This window comes from Myotis yumanensis, unplaced genomic scaffold (genome assembly GCF_028538775.1).
Source record: "Myotis yumanensis isolate MYYU_CA2020_CCGP unplaced genomic scaffold, mMyoYum1.0.hap1 SCAF_10, whole genome shotgun sequence".
NCBI classification, from domain to species: domain Eukaryota; kingdom Metazoa; phylum Chordata; class Mammalia; order Chiroptera; family Vespertilionidae; genus Myotis; species Myotis yumanensis.
In genome coordinates this window covers 11,606,081-11,627,204 of record NW_027223761.1, presented here as the reverse complement: position 1 = coordinate 11,627,204, position 21,124 = coordinate 11,606,081, and positions in this window count along the sequence as shown.

Genomic DNA, 21,124 nt, shown 5'->3' with positions numbered 1-21,124 from the left:
GCTTAGAATCAATTGTGATAAACCATGTTGGATAGGGCTAGGGTGGAGATATCAATACTTTTGAACTATGACAATTTTAGGTCTCTATAGCCAAACTTACACATTAAATTGACAAAGCAATATAATGAAAATCTTCATAATTATTGTATTTTGCTTAGATCATAATTTATTGGATTTTTTTTTGTTTATATTTCTGGTGATTAAATTTTTAATTTATAATCACCTGGACTTACTATGTCTTATCTTTGGAATTATGACACATTTTTCTTAATGGAATACTGAATATAAATGGCATTAAATATGTTGTACATATTTGTTGAGCTAATGACTATCTTACTGTAGCAAAAGAGAAGAAAAGGGGAAAGAAAAGAAAGGAATGATAAATAAAATATGCAATAGCATAATATGTAGCAATCTGACATTCAAGTTTTGAAGTTGCATATGTATAGGTTCTAACCTCCACTCTATCACCTATTATGTGATTGAACTAGTTACACAAAGACTATAAACTTTAGTTCTCTTATTTGTAAATGGAGATGATTACATCAACCCCATACATTTTAGAGGGAGAAAGGGGAGAGAGAAAGAGAAGAAAAACATCGATCTGTTGTCTCCATCATCCATCCCGGCCTGGCATCATACCTTCCACCTGAGTTATGTGCCCTGTCAGGAATCAAACCCACTACTTTTGGTATACAGGATGACACTCCAACCAACTGAGCTACACCAGTCAGAGCAACCCCATAATTTTTTATGAGGTTTACATGATATAATATGTATAAAGTATCAATGTAGTGCATGGTCTTAAAATAGAGGTAACTGTAATTTGCCCTCCAGTAATACACCTCCCAATAAGGGAAATTTGGGTAAAACACAAATAGTATTTGGTTCTCATTTTCTACAATTACTCAAAATGACCATTTCATCAACCTCAACAATGCATGGAAGTCACTTACATGGATTACAGCGTGTTGACACTGCTTCCCTCTGTGCGATGTCCTCTGTAGCCAGGAGGTTAAATTCACTTAGCTGTATCTTGAGCAATGCATTTTTGGACATAATATCTTTTCTTAATCTGTAAAATGGGAATAATCACACTTAACAAATCCTGCTGAGCTATACAACAACTGTTGTAATGATTTTTTACCAACAATTCCACTTTAGAGAAAATTACTGTAATTTCCAATATCATTTTTCACTGTGCAAAGACTTTCTGTGGATTCTCGTATTTACAACAAAACTAATTAGTCATCTTAGCACTTAGGAAGCATTAACAAGTTAAAAGGACAATATCAGCACTGTACCTCATTTAGCAACTGGCATCTTGCTGAAATTATATATATAATGTTTTAGCTTTGGTAAACTCCCCAGAGAATTTTGTAGATCCAGTCTCATTTAACTTTTGCTGAAGTTTGCTTTCCAAATAAATAAAATACTACTCAGTCAAAATACCTATGATTTCTGAAGCCTTCACATTAAAAAATACAGGTAACATAAGGCTGAAACAACTAGCATGGCAAAAAAAATCCAACTGATTAGGAAATTATTCAGTCTCTTAACAATATATGTCTTTTGATAATTTAGAGTCAAACATATATTTTGACAGATATTTTTAGTGCATCTGTATATACTTGCATATTCATTAAGGAATTAGTATCCCTCTGTCATTTTTCTTGTTGATGTAATCCACTGATACCATACCTATTGTGGATATATCAGGTTGTTCAGAGCAGCTGTGGCAAACCGTTATCTATTTCTTTCTCATTTTAAATTTATTGATTCAGTCAACTGCACTATAATTTAGAAAAGAAAAATACTCTATGATGGGTCTAAGAGTGCTTAACAAACATCATTGCAATTTTAAAAATGCTTTTGCTGTCTGTTTTATATCAGCTTCTGCAAAGAATACCTGTAGAGCAGGTTTAATACATTGTGGTATAATCTTAAACCTGGAGACAATGGGAGAAATACTACAGCTTAATAACAAATGAAGCAGTATTGGATTCTTTGTGCCTATTACAATGCACTTTTCTATGAATGCATGTCTCATAAGTTTTATTTTATTTTGGGGCCTTTTAGAACAAGGGATCCTGTTTGTTTTCTCTCTTTAGATAAAGAAGCATTTTTACCTCTACTCTTTTAGCAGGAGATTCAAAATATTCCTCAAAACTGAAACTTTCAGAGGAAGAAGTGGGAAATTCAAACAAAGGGTAATAATAACTGAGGTTAGGGACATCCTCACTAAAGAAATAAACACACAAAAATCTACACTAATAAAAGAGAAACATGGTAATTAGCGTACGACCGCTACCCTTCCCATTGGCTAATCAGCATATCCTTATGCAAATTAACTGTCAGCCAAGATGGCGGCCGGCAGCCAGGCACTGAAGCGAGCAGGGAGGCTTGCTTGCTCCAGTGATGGCAAACTCCAACGTTCCCCACCTGCCACTGCCGGCCTCTCAGCTGCAACTCTAAGCAACTATGTACTATGTTGCAAATAAGAAGCTAAACAAAACCCCAGAAACCGGCTTTCATTCAGCCGGGCTTCAGCCAGCCGGACGGCAACATTGTATCAATGTTTTCAGCAGCAAGGCCTCAGAGCTAAAGCTGGCCCAGAATAAAAAAAAAAAAAAAGAAAAAAAGGAGCGGTTGGGAGCTTCAGTCACCCGCTTCCAGAAAACAGCCCTCAGCCCCTCACCCAGGCGCCCCAACCCCCTAATCAGCCCTGCTCTGTGCCTGATAGCGGGGAGCTCCCCAATCCCCTGATTGCCCTGCGGCTCTGTGTTTGACAGTGGCGGCGCCCCAACACCCTGATCGGCCCTGCTCTGTGGGTGATAGAGGGTGGCACCCCAACCCCCCTCCACGGGCCTTGCTCTGTGTGTGATAGGGTAGAGCCATAACCTCCCCATTGGCCCTGCCCTGAGTGTGACAGGGTGCAGCGCCCCAACCCCCTGATCCGCCCTGCTCTGTGTGTGACAGGGGGCAGTGCCCCAGCTCCCCTATCGGCCCTACTCTGTGAGTGACAGGGGGGAGCTCCTCAACCCCCTGATCGACCCTGCTCTGTGCGTGACAAGGGGGAGCTCCCCAACCCCCTGATCAACCCTGCTCTGTGTGTGACAGGGTACGGAGCCCCAACCCCCCTGATGGGCCCTGCTCTGTGAGTGACAGGGGGTAGTGCCCCAACCCCCTGATTGGCCCTGCTCTGTGAGTGACAGGGGCCAGCGCCCCAACCCCCTGATCAGCCCTGCTTTGTGTGTGACAGGGGGCAGTGCCCCAACCCCCTGATTGGCCCTGCTCTGTGCATGAAAGGGGGTGGCGCCGCAACCTCCCCATCGACCCTGCCTTTAGTGTGACTGAGGGTGGCATCGCAACCTCCCGATCCGTCCTGCTCTGTGCATCATGTGGCGGCGCCCCAACTCCCCAATCAGCCCTGCTCTGAGCCTGACCAGGGGCTGCACCTAGGGATTGGGCCTGCCCTCTGCCACCAGGGAGCAGGCCTAAGCCAGCAGGTCGTTATCTCCCGAGGGGTCCCAGACTGTGAGAGGGCACTGGCCAGGCTGGGGGACCCCCTTCCTTGCCCCCCCCCCCCCCCGTGCACAAATTTTTGTGCACCAGGCCTCTAGTACATTTTATATTTATTAACCAACTTTTCTCTTTTTTTGCGTTTAATCATCTTTTACCAACTTTACTCTTCAACATCATTAGGTGTTGAATTTTTTTACAGATATAATCATGAATTTAGAAGTTTCACTGTCCTTTACTAATTGGGGTATTAGGAAAATAATTTTATTCTGACATAAATAAAATAAATATAAAAAGTTACTGCTGGCTTGCATTATGGTATTTGCCTAAATGCCCCCAATTTTCATTTTTTTGCACTCATTTGTTCATTTCACAGTACTTATTACAGAACCTATAGCCCTGGCTAGTAGCTCAGTTGGTTAGAGAGTTATCTTGATATGGCAAGCTTATAGGTTTGGCCCCCACAAATATAACCAACTGATGTTTGGCAAAGAAATAAAAGCACTAAAATACAGCAAGGATAAGCTTCTCAGTAAACGGTGCTAGAACAACTAAAAACTGAATCTAGACACTGATCTTACACCCTTCACAAAATTAACTCCAAATAGATTATAGATCAAAGGTCACACACAACATCATAACATTTCTATAAGATGATACAAGAGAAACTCTAGGTGATCTTGAGTTTGGCAATGAATTTTTAGGTACCAAAGCATGATCCATAAATGAAAAGAAAATTATAAGCTGGACTTTATTATAATTATAAACTTCTGCTCTGTGAAAGTGACAGTTAAAAGAATGAAAAGATTACCCACAGTTTGGGAGGAAATCTCTGTAAAACATATTACCTGATAAAGGACTGGTATTCCAAATATGTAAAGTACTCTTAAAATTCAAAAATAAGAAAACAAAAGCTCAATTAAAAATTTAGCAAAATATCTGAACAGACACTTCACCAATGAAAATATACAGAATGCAAGGCCTATGAAAAGATGTTCAATATCATATGGAATTAGGGAATTGCCAATATGAGCAATAAGAAGATACCACTACACACATATTTCAATGGCTAAAGTACAAAATACTGACAACACTCATCCAGTTGTTGGTGGGAATGCAAAATGGAACAGCCACTTTGGAAGACACTTTGGTAGTTTCTTAAAAAACTAAACACACTCTTATCATGTAATCCAGTATTCACATTCCTTGATATTTACCCAAATGATATGAAAACATGTCCACACCAAAACTCCCACACAGATGTTGCTAGTACGCTTATTCATGATTGTTTAACATTGGAAACAATAGAAGTGCCCTTCAACGGGGAATATTTTAAATTGTCATTTAGCCTGGCCAGTGTGGTTCAGTGGTTGAGCATCTATCCATGCACCAAGAGGTCCCTGGTTGGATTCTCAGTCAGGGCACATGCCCAAGGTTGTGAGCTCAATTCCAGTAGGGGGCGTGTAGGAGGCAGTTGATCATTATGCTTTTATCTCTCCCTTTCCTTTCCTTTCTCTGAAATCAATAAAAATATATTTTTAAAAATTGTCATTTGTTTTTCCCCTAAAGAGTAAAAAGAGAAAAATCACTTGAATTTTGAAAGAGGTGAGCAAATCCTATCATTGTAATGAAAGCATGAATATGCAAGTGATTCCCTAGAATATGTACATTCAAACTTGCAATTGAATTGTTAATAGAGAATATTACTTGGCTTAAAACATGTAAAATTTATATAACTAGTCAGGTAAAGCTAGAGCTTTTTTAATGTAACAATATCTATATATATAAAAGCCTAAGTGACCAGCTAACCAGCTGGTAGGTATGATGTGCACTGATCACCAGGGGGCAGACGCTCCATACAGGAGCTGCCAAGTGACAGCAATTTTGCAGAGTGTCCTTATGCGATCCAGGACCCCTCAGGGGATGTCAGACTGCCTGTTTTGGCCCGATCCCCCAGGCCAGGCCGAGGGAATCCACCTGCCAGACGGACGCTGCTCACTCTGCAGACACCAGGAAGGAACTGCTGAAGGTTGGCTCTAGGGTGTGTCCAGCCCTTCTCACCCAGTCCCACCCTGCTGGCCACCTTCTAATTAATTTCCTTTCAATGTGCACGAATCTGTGCACCAGGCCTCTAGTTATATAATAATGCCCTTTACCCCTCAGTTTCCTGAGAAGATAATAACACCTACTTTTTAGAGCCACCTTTATGAATAAAAGGGAAACAGTGCATTTAAATAGTACTTGATAAGTCTGCGTTTCTTTCACTCCCCCTATCTATACTCAAATACACGGACAGAAACTCACCCCAATACAAACTTATAATTCTGACAGTTTGAGAACTGTGGTTAGGGGAAGAAACACAGCCCTTATATGAAGTAGGGATCAGCTAAATATAAATGCACTGGAAGTTAGACTGAAGCTCTCAGCTTCTCAACAATCCCCTGTAGAGAGAGGTCGCGAAGCAGACACTCTGAAAATGTAAAACACTTCACAGTCCACACTAGATGTAAACATCTTGACTTGGGCTCCTGACATTCTCCTATTCACTGAAGTTTCGGAGAGTGGAGGGGGTGAGTGCTGAGGACTGAAAGCAAGAGGAGAAATCCACACAGGGAGTGGTCAAACACTTTCATTTCCTGGGAATAGTAGAAAAGATTTTGCAACCTCGATAAGCCTCTTTTCATAGATTGAATCCTCTTCAAAGGGCGTGCGAACTGTTGATAGCCATCAACTGCTGGAGCCACTTTATTTTCTAAACCCCGAAGCCTTGTGTGTCTAATATCCACTTTCATTTTCTACACTTGGTGGAAATAATGCTGATATTGTTCTGCTGTCAGTAGCAGCGTGTAAATGGAAACGTAGGAGGAAATTTGTTCTGACACCACAAACAGTAAATGATTTTAGTCTGTTTATACTGATGAGGAAGCTGATGGGTCCTCTTTGTCATTTCCCTTTCTCCGCTTTTTTCCTGGCCTCTAATTTTGAAAGCACAGTCTGTGAGAAGTGATAGTGGTGGCTGGCATGTTTTATCGGAGAGGTCAGTTTCTCATTTTAACTAGGAATGGACCCCAGGTTTGCAGACAGCTTGATGCTATTGCAAGGTATCATCTAGCTTTTGCCTTCTGGAATATTAAGTAGTAGCCATCCCATTTATAAATCCAAATGTTTCTTTTATTCCACACTCCATCTGCTGATAATCCCTTTCTCACTGTCCACTAACCCCCACATATTTAGATTAAAAAATGTGACAGCAACTTCACTTCAGGATAAATACTCCACAATCTTTGTGAGCTCCATTCATTTATTCAAATTTGGACCATTTTTTTTTTCTGCACTGACACTAGACATCAGACACAACCATGAAGGGTCATCTAACCACATGAAATTTACATTCTAGAGACAAAAGTAGAGGATACATGAATTGATTATTTATGCAATTATGATTACACTTTTACAAATATTATATAGAAGAAAAAGTGCTAGAGTAGACAATGAGGGCATGAAATGGGCAGGATTCAATTCAGGAAGGGACTCACTAAAGTCTGTTCAAGTAACATGTAAGCTGACACTGAATAAATAGTAAACAGACAAATGAAAGAACAAAAACACCTTCCTAGTAGAGGTAACATCAGGTAAATGATGCTGAGCCAGGAAAGAGCTTGGTATCCTTAAAAGCTGCAGAAAGACCAATAAGGCTGCAGTCAATGAGTGAGGGGAAAAATTATGCAACATGAAGTTGAAGAAATATTGGGTCATATCATGAAGGGTTGGCCAACTTTTAGGTTTAGGAATGAAATTTCATGCTTATTTTTATTGCACTGGTTGACCATGAAAATATTTAAACAGGAAGTGATGGACTTACATTCGCATTTTTTCAATGTAGTTCTTGCTACCAAGTGGTAAATGGACTAGAGTGAGAATTGGATAAAATAGTACAAGTGTGAGCAATTGCTGGCTTGGATTATGATACGTAGTGGAGGTACAGAGAGGAGGACCCATTCAACACCGAGTTTAAATGTTGAATTGATAAGATTTGCTGATGGATTGCATGTAAAAATGAGGAAAATAAAATGGTTTAAATTGACAAATATCTTTTTAAAAATCCAGAAATATCAAACTTAAAACAAACAAATCAACAACTAGTATTTAGCAAGAATTTGCTGTGCATAGAAGAACGGTTGACAAACTGGGAGCTTTCATATTTAAAATTGCTATGAAGCTTAGGGACATGCCATTACAGGATGGCTTATAAAGTGAAAAGAAGGCAGTTGTTAAACTTTACAATGGCTGGTTATTGCAATGGGGTTTTTCAGATGGCGGGGGATTGATTAAAAGTAATTATACTATTTTAAGTTTCTTTTATGCATATCAGAGGCATTTACAAGAAATTAAGTTTCCTTTATATTCATGAAATAAGCAAGATTTAGTCTTACTTATGTGGCTTACATGGCTTTGTCTGCTCAGGGAATTCTCAAGTCCAGTCTCAATTTTGTATTTCATTTTAATGTCTACATTTCTGGCCTCAGCAGTTGGGATATGGTGGTGCCCCTTCCTAAGGAGGAAAGCTAAAAGTGGAGGCAGTGGGCATCAAAGTCAGGTCACAGTCAAGTTAAGTCTGAGGTATCTCAGAAACATCAATAAGAATAACCAGAACAGGTGCACACTTTAGTAACTCAGATGTAAGTTTGAGTAACAGAAAAGAGATTATTATTCCAAAGAGGATGAGTTTTCCTGGAGAACAAGTAGGAGAAAAATGGAATTCACCAAATTACAAACCCAGGATGATACTCTGAGCAACTCAATGTTAAGTGTTTGAAAATAGTATAAGCTCTTTGCCTTCTTGATTCACCCAGGTACATATGGAAGAGAATGCTTTTGTTTATGATAAAGCAGCCTTTAATTTAGCTTATGTTTATATTTTATTACTGTTGAAATGCCATAGGCAGATACCACCTGAATTTTAAACCCATATTTCTTTAAGGAAAGAAAAAAAATCCTCATATATTATAAAATCATGGTGCCTATTTTCCTATTCAGCACTTTCATGTTCACTGAATAATTGCATAATGTTTAGTTTCCTATGGCTAGTGGAGGCAAAAATTGAAATTTTAAAAGCTAGGACACAGGGGAAGAGAAGTGTGTTTTCTTCAGAAAAATATGCACAAACCTAATTTTGCTTTGCAATTTCTATTCCCCTCTGCCAGAGGCACACTCCTCTGGAATAATGCTGCATATAAATCCCTCTATAATGCTGGTGCTTGAGGTAAGGATGTTCCAGCTAGATAAGTAGCAGGAAGCCAACCTTGTTAGGAGATCATTGTGTTATAACAGATTTTGACTGAATATGGTAGTTGTGTTTGGGGGAGAGGGGAATAGCATGTGAGTGTTTTTAAGTGTAAAAGAAACTTTATAGTCCATCTAATCTCAATTCTACAGAAGAAACTAAAGTTCAGAAAGGTGAAGTCGGCTTCTCAAGGTCATCCAGCTAATTAGGGGCAGATTTGGAACCTGAACTCAAGTCTCCAGACTGATGCCCCTATAATGTAAGATCGGATTTGACCCAGCATGCATATGTATCCCATGGAGAAACCATTTCCATCAATAAGCATGACTGAGCCTGTTTGACTTTTGGCAATACAGTTGCTTCACTGGAGTTTTAATTCTTGCTACAATCAAAATATCTCTTAGGGGCTAAGGGAAGTCTCTTTGGAGCTTATGACTATAGAATCATCTTTGGGGAAGGGGCAGTTCCAAAAACATGTTTACTTTCTCATCACTACTTGCCATTTCAACCAGGTTTTGAGCAACTACCTCTTTGACATTATATGACTGAGGTTAACAACACCAGTGTTTAGAAAGACACAAAAACCAATCATCTCCACCTCATGCATTGCTGAGAAATATCTGTTAAAAGTGCTTTTCAGAGTTGGATTTTTTTCTTCCTTCCCTAAAAAAACAAAAAAAAAACACCCTAGAATTTTTAATTTCATGAGCATACATTAATGGCTCATGAATTTTCAAATTCATGAGCCATTCACATATGTATTCAACATTATTTCATTCAACTAACATTGTTAAGCATGGCCATGTGGTAAACTTAATATAGGAATACAGAGAATACATGAATACGGAAGGGAGCAAACCAGGCCCAGGGAGCTTAGAGTAGAGAATAAGAATTAGACAGTCACAATTAAGTGTATAATTATAAGTTCATAATTACGAATTGTGATATGTATTACTTGAAAAAGACCCAAGGGCTATGATGGAGAATTACACTGGAAATTATATTTAGATGTGAGGCCTCTCTGCTCCACCAGCCCGGGCTGTCAGGCTTCGCTCCACAGCTTGAAGCCTGCGTATGCAAATTAACCGCCATCTTTGTTGGTGGTTAATTTGCATATCATGCTGATTAGCCAATGGGAGGTGTAGCAAAGGTACAGTCAATTACCATGTTTGTCTATTATTAGACAGGATGGCTGGTTAGCGACAGTCTGGGTACACATGAGGCTATGAAGAAGAACATACACTAAGTATTCAAGCAGTTGATTGAACAACTGTTTTACAGGAAACACAGAACATTCATTATTAGAGGGAATCACATTGTAGAATGTCATGAACAAACAAGTTTTGTAATCTGGATAAATTTTTAAATTATTTTATAAAAATGCAATTCATCAAATTACAAACTACATACATAAACATTATTAGTTTTTCTCTCATGATTTTCACATTTGCCTGAAACATTAGTGAGTTATCAATTCCATAGTATAACACCGTTTGCTGTGGCAAATCGGCATACAGTTTTATTTGTGGAAATTTAGAGGTTTTTCTAGAGGGGATTTTTAAAATCTGCATATTCTCTGCTTCTTGAGAAATGAATGACTTTTCTTGATACATGGGCTGTTGAATTAAAGAGAAACAAGTGCAAACCATACTTTAACTATGGCTACTTGACAAGACATTTACCCTCTTTCAGCCTTATATTTATAATGGAAAAATGCATTCGTTTTATAATGCAATGTTTAAAACAAAGGCTAGCACATCATAACCATATAATATATAACAACTAATATCATATTACCTCCATTAAAGAGCTTATCACATTGCATTTAAATGTTTATTTATTTTTATTCTCAATTGGTTTGTGAACTACTGGAGGGCTAGAGCTACTCTTATACAGATATTTACATCTTTGAATTCTCAGTAAGTAGTATATATTTAAATATTTTCACATTTTAAAGTTGCTAGAAGATATTAAAAATTTCTCTTTTTTATATAGAGTACATTGGACTAAATGAGCCCCATTTGCGATTTTTCTATTCAATATGTTCAATATTTCCATGCTTGCTAAGCTCTTTGTTTCCTTTTGCCTGCTTTTTCATCCCACTCCTGTCTTTTCTCTTGCTATATGCTATTACTGCATTCTAGTTTACTAATGCATATGCACATTTCAGTCTTTCTTCCCCGTGATAATTTGTGTAGTCTAATCTGCTTTACTCAAACAAAGCAGATTATCAATCTTGCAAATATCGACTGTATTAGATGGATTATATTCACATATATGCTGACAGCAAGAGGTGTATAGTATAATCTTTTAGGCATCGAATTTTGCAATTAATGTGACCCTGATGTTGCTTTCCTTATTGTTCTCAGTGGTTTACTCACTTAGTTTGAAACGTTGATATAGTAAAGATGAAATATGTATTACTTTTGCCATAAAGTAATAGTAAAATGTACATATTTTTACTCACTTCTCTGCATGGCATGTATTGACCCTAGGAGGTATCCCAAGTATCATTGCATGGACCTTCATTATTTTAGACATGAAGAAACAGATTAGTTAATTAACTTGTGCAAAATTATACAACTAGTCATGAGCAGATGTGAAACCCTAACAGATTTTAATTAATGCTGGGTAATTTTGGTGTTATCTTAAATATAATAGCATTTTCTAGTACCAGATCTTTATCACAGTGTTTAATTGATGGTGATCAAAACATATTGCTAAAGATTCAAAGGAAATATAAGTGGACAGTAATACATAGTATTGATCTAAAAAACTATCAAAATAAGTATGAAAGATGAGTTCTTTACACTTATTTAATGTATTTATTTGGTTGGGTTTCCTCTAGGCTCTAAGTTCAGGTCAGCCATATTTTTCTACAGTACATTGGTCGCCCTCATTGCAAAGTCTATAAATACCTTCCAATGCCTGGTTGTTCTAGGCCAGTGAACTACCGGAAGTGGAAAAGGAAGAAAGGCTCTTAATGAATGCCTGTAATTTTTAGACCATGGGCTTAGCTCTTTAGAGCCAGAGTTCCTAAGCACATTTAAAATCAATTCCTTTGTGGTGTCATTGGTTTTAACTTACTGAGATGTCAAGTGGCTTCCTTGTGCCTCCCATTTTCCCAGAGGGCTGTAGATCATAATCCTCAATGATGAGGAATCACAACCATCTACTTACGGATATTCATTTCCTGCTCACTTTTCTTCAAAGTGCACAGGGTGTGCTATTCCATTCTGTGGCATTATTATGTGATTTGTAGTTAGTAATGTGTAAAATTTACATTTAACACTTATCAGTACACCACTTCCCTGTAAGGTCTGATAGGCATGCAAACCTGGATTTTCTAAACAAATCATGGACTAGCAAATCACATTTTCTATAAAGGCAGCCAATCATTTCATTGTCAGAGAAGAGAATTTTTGAAGGTAAAGTGTAATAAACCATAATGAGCCTTTTGTCAACAGTTAAGAAAAATGATGCTCTATATTTTGGATAACTATCTTAGATAAATTTTCCAGAAACCAAAGATAGCAGAAATAATTTGTAAATTATAAGAGACTGACCAAATGTATTAGCATATATACAATAATTACTATCCAAAGAAAACCAGCTATAAACATCTATTGTGAACTAGTACTAGATTGTTCTGAAACAGCTGAAGCCTTGAAAATTAAGTAGCCTTGAGAGAAACTTCAATGTAAGAGAGAAACATACATTGGATGTCTCCTGCATGCCCCCTTCTCCCCTCTACCTCCCACTGGGTATTGAGCTGACAATCCGGGCATGTGTCCTCACATCACCAACCAACCTTTTGGTGCATGGGACAATGCCCAACCAACTGAGCCACAGTGGTATTATATGCATGTGCTCACTTACTGGTGATTTATTGAGATATACATGTATAATTTCTATAGTCCCTTAAATATACAATAGCCCTCCATAGAAAAGTATATTAAAATGCTTTTCTAATTGTTACTATGCTGTTATTTGCAAATATTTAGGATATGGTTTTTTAAAGTCTTTATTTTGAAATAACTTTAGATTTACAGAAACATATAGATGATTATAAGGTCATACAGAAAGTTCGCATATACCAGTGGTCAGTAAACCACAGCTCGCGAGCCACATGCAGCTCTTTGGCCCCGTGAGTATGGCTCTTCCACAAAATACCACATGCGGTCGCGCACGTACAGTGTGATTGAAACTTCGTGGCCCATGCGTAGAAGTCGGTTTTCGGCCTGGGTGAGCCTATTTTGAAGAAGTGGCGTTAGAAGAAGTGGGGGTATGTTCGTTGAGGTCAACCCCTCAGATTGAGGGCGTTTTTAGCAAAGGCCAGCTTAGGGGAACCCTAATTAAGTTAAAAACAATGTACCTACCTATATAGTTTAAGTTTAAAAAATTTGGCTCTCAAAAGAAATTTCAATCGTTGTACTGTTGATATTTGGCTCTGTTGACTAATGAGTTTGCAGACCACTGGCATATACGATTCTCCCAGCATAAGTAACATTAATGTGTATGATCATTAACAATATGATCATTATAACCATAAAGTCAATACTCATACAATTGTATTTAACTACTGCCCTAATTTAAGTTATATTAGGTTTTACAACTAATGTATTTTTTCTGATTTCAGAATCTTGCATTGCATTTAATTGCCATGTCACCTTTGTCTCCTTTAATCTCTGACAGACTCTCAGGCGTTTATTCTGTCACAACTGTCTCACCTTTGCATCCTACACAATAGCATTGTGTCAAGTACAAGTTTGTCTGATTTTTCTCATGATTAGATTGAATGCCATAGACATGCTAATGACCTTCTCAGTGCATCACATCAGGGGGCCCATCACATCTGTATGTCTCTCTATTGCTGATACTAATCTTGATTATTCCGTTAAAGTGGTGACTGCTGGCTTTCTCTACTGTAATATTACCATTCATATGCAAAGCAATTTAATTTGATTTTGAGATTTTCATGGTAAGCGTATTTGATAGAATGCTTGGTGTAGCATGTGATGGATTAGGGTAGTGGATGAAAGCCTTTTGTCCTTAAATATATGTGCATCTCTGTAGGGGCCAGGGAGTGCAAGAATGAGGAAAAAAAGTGTGCAGGGATACATAAAAGATTAACTCAGACTTATTTTCTGATGAACCCTCAAAATTCTCTTAAAACTTCCTTAGCACATAGATATTTTCTAACTAGAGTTGAAATCTGTAAAACAAACCAACAGAAACAACACAAAAACCAAAATATATGGATAGAGGGTAGGGCCAATCTACCTTCACTTATATTTGAATTCTACTCCATCTCAAAAACGTATGCTTATTTCTTATTTCAAATGCAATTTAAGAACTTCTGGACCCATTTGTTTTCGATAATACATGGAAGTTTACTCAAGTGAACTTTAAAGAATTTGTAGACAAGAACTCAGCATCCCTTATAAATCCTATGTATATAATCAGATTTACAAATGATGTAAACATTTTAATGACTAAGTTTTTCTTTAACAAACAGAGAAACCTGAGTTTCTGGGGCTACTGCTAGTTAGAATTCGGCTTGCTGGAAACAGAGTCAGACAAAGACTTAGGGGATGACTGGTAGATGGGTTGAAATAGGTAGAGCTAAGGAAAAGTTGACAAAGCAGCAATTCTAACCAAATGTCAGTCAAGATGACCTGAATGAAAAGTCCCCTTGCAATGAGGGGGAAAAATAAAAAGGTCAACTAAAATGGTTAGAAATGACTGCCTCTGAGAAACAAAACTGGCATGGGGGGATCAAGGGACTGCGGTATTCAATGTTACATTTTTTTGGGGGGGGTTGATATTTTTAACCTTGACTTTTAAAATAATGCTATTTAAAATTTAATTTATTGGAAAAATCAATATGGATGTATGTTTGCATGTGTATGCAATATACAAATCATAAGGAGTTAAGTATGATTATTTAATGCTATTATCTTAAGAGAGTTAATGTTCTTGAAATAGAGAACTATAGTAGCCTGCGCTATGAACAGAACCCAGGTTCAAGTTCAGATTCTGCCATCCACCAGCTCTAGATAAGTATTCTTTATTTGCAAAATGTTGATGGTAAGAGGCTGCCAAGCTGCCATTGAGCAATACAGCATTAGTGTATAAATCAAATATGATAATGCCAATTTTCAATCTGGAAAGTGTAAGAACTATGAGTTATCATTCTAGCAAAAACTCTATAGAATTTTTAAAGTTATGAAAATGGTATGATGGCAGGCATTACTGGAAGTCATTACGCTCCTTTCTTGATAAGTTCATTCATGCTGCCTATAAGATTGATGTCCACATTGTCCTTTTCTTGCATAAAATCATTAATTCTATGCTACTTCATTTTCAAGGCTTCAGCTGTTTCAGAACAATCTGGTACTAGCTCATAATAGGTGCTCATTTCTGGTTTACTTTGGATAATAATTATTGCATATATGCTAATACATGTTGGTCAGTCTCTTATAATTGGCAAATTATTTCTGCTCTCTTTGGTTTCTGGAAAATTAGAAATTTCTTTAACAATAAGCTTTCAGTCTCAAAATGTTCAAGTTTGGAAAATAAATTCTCTGATTCTACTTATTGTTCAATGACAGTGTTTTGAGTTAAATTTTGTGTTATATCTATTTTGAGTTATTTTTATTTAATTAAATAAAATACCATTAATCCCAATAATGAACTTTATAAAAGTTCTGATTGGACCTTCCATATTGACTATTTCCCCAAGAGAAAAAATAAACTTTTTATAAAGTAAGAATGTTTCTACACTACCAATATACCATCCTCAAGTTTATATATTTGTTCATTCACTTTTAAAATAGGAATACTAGTAAATAAATGAGAACAAAACCTTTAGGGATATTTTTAAAAATATCACAGTAACTATCTAGAAATAGCCCTCAGAGTAATGTTCTCTAATTATATATTTTACATGTTGGACAAGATTAAAGGTTAAGTCATGTCCCAGAGTTACTTTCTATATGCATAATTCTAAATTTATCAGAAGTTTCATAAGTAGTAGCAATTTGTATAAAAATAGTAATAACTAAAAAAACCAACAGAATACAATTAAAAATGTAACTTCCCCTTCTCCCTTGCCAGTCCCTCAGTCCTCATGATGATCCCTGTAATTGGATTTATGTGATGATGTTGCTGATGATGAAAGAGAGAAGAGAAAAAGCCACAGCTTCAGAGCCTGCCCCATCTGTACCAACTCTGTGATGCCAACTGCACGGGAAAAAGCACAACTTGCTTTTATTGGTAAAGTCAGCAGATGTGACTTGAAGACAAATAGGCAGCAGATGCAATAAGTTAGATCATTTGCTTTTACATAGACAAATGTGGCTGCAGCCATCATAACTGGGAAATGCTTCAGCTGCAGAATCCGCTTTTTCTCATAAGTGCCAAGCCTACATTTCTTACCCGCTTGGTGATTCTAAAGGAGGCACAGAGAACACACCAAAACTCCCTCTGAAGTAACATCTGGGACTGTTAAGTTAAACAAAATTAATTTTATAAAGTATTTAAAAGGCATGTGTTGCCTTTCACACACATTATAACAAAACATACTCTGTTGAAGTGTCTGTTATTAAAAAGAAAGAGGAAGGAAGGAAGGAAGGGAGGGAGGGAGGGAGGGAGGGAGGGAGGGAGGGAGGGAGGGAGGGAGGGAGGGAAGGAGGGAGGGAGGGAGGAAGGGGAAGGAAGAAAGAAAGGAGGGAAGGAAGGAAGGAAAAACAAGAACATAAATAAAGATGTTTGGCGGAACTGGCCTGGAAAAATCTTAGAGATGAGTTGTGTTAATGGATCCAGGAGATACAGAGTGTTGAAAAGAAAAAAGAAAAACAACAACAACAACCAAATCCCACACACAACCTGTCATTAGACTTGGTGGGCCCTTTCTGAAGGTGATACTTATTTCCTGGGGAAAACCCAATATGCTGTTATTGGACTCTGACTCTTCCTCCTAAACACTGCAGGAGGCTGCTGACCAGCTGGGTCCCTGCTGTTTTGGATGTTTGGCTGCAACCTTTAAGGTGGAGAAAAGGGAAGATATATCCACACTGCATTTGGAGGAACCTCTCAACTGAGATCACAGAATCAAAGGAAAAAATTGTATCCATAATGTAAGTCAGAACAGCTATTAACTCTCACCCCAACCTGTATTTTGTCTGAGAGACATTGTGGGCAGGTAATGCAATTGATAGCATGACTGAATTAATTCTCACCTTTTTTTTAAAAAAAAAAAACAATCTATATATATAAAAGCCAAGTGACCAGAACAACTGTAAGGACTGGCAGGACCAGAATGACCGGTCCCTATGATGTGCACTGCGGCTGGCCAACCAGCCTGATAGGGACGGGGCTGTCCATCCAACCTCCTACGGCCCCTCCCCGTGGCTGGTCAACCTCTCATGACCCCTCCCCCTTGGCCAGCCCCACCCTCAGTTGCTCCCCCACACACCAATGGGGTGGGCCGTCCAGAACCCACCCATGCACGAATTCTTGCACCAGGCCTCTAGTATACCATAAAAACCATAATTAAAACATGAAGTTTCATTTTTCTATACTCAGCTGATGGTTTCCCTTTATTATCATAGTTATCATTGTTATTATTAATATCCTAGATGTGAAGAGTGAGAATCCTGCTTTTGATAATCCAAATTATCCTGACATTTCATTTTACTTTTATATGTCTCATAAAAAAGGAACCCCTTCAGACCACTGGCCTTACTATTACCTCCATATCTACCGTCAAACTCAGTACAAGCATGCAGGAACTAGTCAGTCTTCCCAAGATCTGACTGGAAGTGAGGATAATGTTTCTCAATGCAAACTGTGTTTGCACACAAGAAGGATGTAATAGAGCAACCCCCTGATATATGACTGTTTAGTTTCTGAGAATGATGCTAAAATTTAAATGAATCATGAAATCTCTTGGTCCATAAGAGAAGCAACAATGACACTTTCTATCCTGACTTAACCTGTTATTAGTTTTGTGGGCCTCCTATTATCAAAGATAATTGGTCAGCAGTTGAAGAAGATGAGCTCTTGACATATTTGTGTAAAGCATCTGGTCCACGGGAGTGCTCAGTATCTAGTAGTGCACACCTGGAGTCTGGTGGCATCATTCTGACTCTTACTAACTGGAAAAGACCCTCAACCTTGTAAGCTTCAGTTCCTTCATCTCTGGGATAATAACTACATGAAAATTAAATAAGAACTGTCTGACATCCATTTCTAGATTCCTACAGCCTAAGGCTGCCCTTGGGTGTCTGCATCTCAGAATTAGGTTTTAATGTATTGCTATCATATTTCATAAACTCCTTCTCTGCTTAACTTCACTCCTCTACAGGGCAGGCACATCTATATTCTTTGAGAATACTAACATGTCAAGAACTACTAGAGAGATCATTTTTATTTGTGTGTTGTTGTTTTTTGTTTTTGTTGTGTGTGTGTGTGTGTGTGTGTGTGTGGTATTTCCACATTCTTAATCTTCTGCAAGAAAAATTAGCTAATGGTTTAGTAGGACCTCCTCCCCCATGATTTATCAGACTAGAACAACATGGTCTGAGACTTGTTACTGCTTTCATTTTTCTCTTGTAGCATATTTTGTTCAGAGTATCAGTAAAGCCAGGAACTGAAGGTTTCATTTTCCTGGAGTCAGCAGCAGGTGGAATGATTCCAATAGAGTGGGAAAAGAGACGTCCACATCAACAACTTCATCAAGGTTTATTTTTCATTCCTTCCACAGCCGTGCTGTGAAATATGGTCTGGCTGCGTTGCTATATCACAAGGGAGAGCAACAGCAGAATATGATTCAAAGCAAATAGTTTCACAGTCTCACTGATGCAAAGAGCAGAAAAATTCATCTTTTGGGTTGTTTGCTATTCTGAATAGCAATCAGTAGTTTGCACTTGTTGGTAAAGCTATCTGTTGAATATATCATTGCTGTGTTCCCTGTTTGTATTTATTGGGGAAAAGAATGATCTTGGGTTCAGACTGAGTCTCTAGCAAGTTTTTTAAATTCAATCTGGACTTTATCTTCCTTAAATATATAAAACTAGAGGCCCGGTGCACAAAATTTGTGCACTAGGGTATGTCCCTCAGCCAGGCCTGTGCCCTCTCAGAGTCGGGGGATGTTCAACTGTCTACTTAGCCCCACCCCAGGATGGATCGGGCCTAAGCCGGCAGTCGGACATCCTTAGCTGCCGCAGAGGCATGGAGAAGCTTCCACCACCCCTCAGTGCTCACCAGCTGTGAGCCTGGCTTCTGGCTGAATGGCGCTCCCCCCGTGGGAGCGCACTGACCAGCAGGGGGAAGCTCCTACATTGAGCGTCTGCCCCCTGGTGGTCAGTGTGCATCATAGTGAATGGTTGTTCCACTGTTCCATCAATTAGCATATTAGCCTTTTATTATATAGGATGGGAGTTCGGTTCCTAGGGTTCCTTCTAGTTCTCACATAGCTTTTATTTTACTATGAAATAAAATTCTAATAGTTGAATCCATCAGATTTTTTCTAAGGTATCCTTATTTCAACACCATTATTCTCTCTGAATAAGTAATACCAAAATCCTCTTTTAAAATTACATTTAAAACTATGCTCCTAAATACATAACATTGTATTTATCATCTTAACAATTTTTATTGTTTAGAAGTGTTAGATTCACATCGTTGTGCAACCTATATTCAGAACTTTTTTCATTTTGCAAAAGTGAAACCCTATACCTATTAAACAACAGTTCCCCATGTCTGTATACCCCACTCTGAAGTTCTTAGCAACACCATCTACTTGTATTATGATCATTACTGTGGTAAGAACACAACATGAGATCTATCCACCTAACAAATTTCTAAGTGCACAATACAGTTTTGTTAACCACAGTGTTGAACACAGATCTTTAGAAATGACTCATCTTGAATAGAAACTCTCCATCCCACTGCCCCCATCCCCTTCCCCTAGCAACCACTGTTCCCTCTGGGTCTGACTATTTTAAAGACCATATCTTGGCTATTGTGACTAATGTTGTGATGAACATAACAGTGTGTATATCATTCTACTTTTCATTTCTATAAGTTTGACTACTCTAGTTATATCATCTAAGTGAAATCATACAGCACTTGTCTTTCTGTGACTGTTTTATTTCACTTGGTTCTTCATATATCATCACCTTGCACTAGAGTACATCTATACTATAGGTGCTCACGAGTTAAAAGAAAGCATGGCCACCCTGAATTTAGTGGCATACAACAACAACAACAACAGTGGCTTTCTATGATTTTTTTCATGGTTGGCGGTAAACTGGACTCAGCTAGTCACTGTTTGCTTTCACCTAATTGGAGTCAGACTGTAACTGGGGCTGGATACTCTGAAAGGCTTTCTCGTTTACACAAGGCATCTGATGTGGTTCTCAACTGGGGCTTTGGCTGGGTTTGGCAACCACATGTCTGTATTCAATCCTAATAAGGTCTTGACTATGCCAGCACAGATGTTAGGTTGAATGATCTTGTTTCCTATATTTTGTTAACCACATTGTATATTTAATAATGTAATTGTGCTAATCATTTACTCTGGTACAAACAATATTTTATTCTAGTTTCACTTGTTACCAGACACAGTTTTGGCATCATAGTTCTTATTACTTAGACTAGTGGCTCGGTGCACAAAAATTTGTGCACTCGGGGGGCATCCCTCAGCCCATCCTGCCCCCTCTAACAGTCTGGGAGCCCTCACAGGATGTCCTACTGATGTCCCTGTGGGGAGTGGGCCTTAGCCACAGTCTGGCCTCCCTCTGTGGAAGGCAACTGACCCATCAGGTATATAGATACTTTCTGAAGGCAGCACAGACTCCTTCCTTATTTCTTTCCTCTGTGGTTGGAGAATAGGGGACTAAAAGGTGGAGACAGAACTGTGGCCGGGCCTGGGGCTCTTGTAGGCAGCAGAAAGAAGGAAAGGGCTGGGGAAAGTCTAGACATGGTTTGCTTCAGTTTTCCTCCCTTCCTCCAGGCCCCTCACTCTGTTCTTTCCTTGTCATGGACGCTTGAGACTCGGACTGACAGGAGCCCAGCGATGGTGGAGTTCAGCCCTCTCACTTCTCAGCTGAACATATAAACACCTCACATTCCAAGTGGAGCTGTTTTCAAGTGGCTAAAGTGCTGGCAATTCATGCCTCCTGGCCTTTCCTCTCTGGGGCTTCCACCATGGGTCAGTTGCAAACTTCACCGAGACACCGAAGCAACTCTGCCCTGGTACTTCTGCACGGGCCCCCGCACTCTTCCTTGAGGTCTCTGGGTCCACAGTCT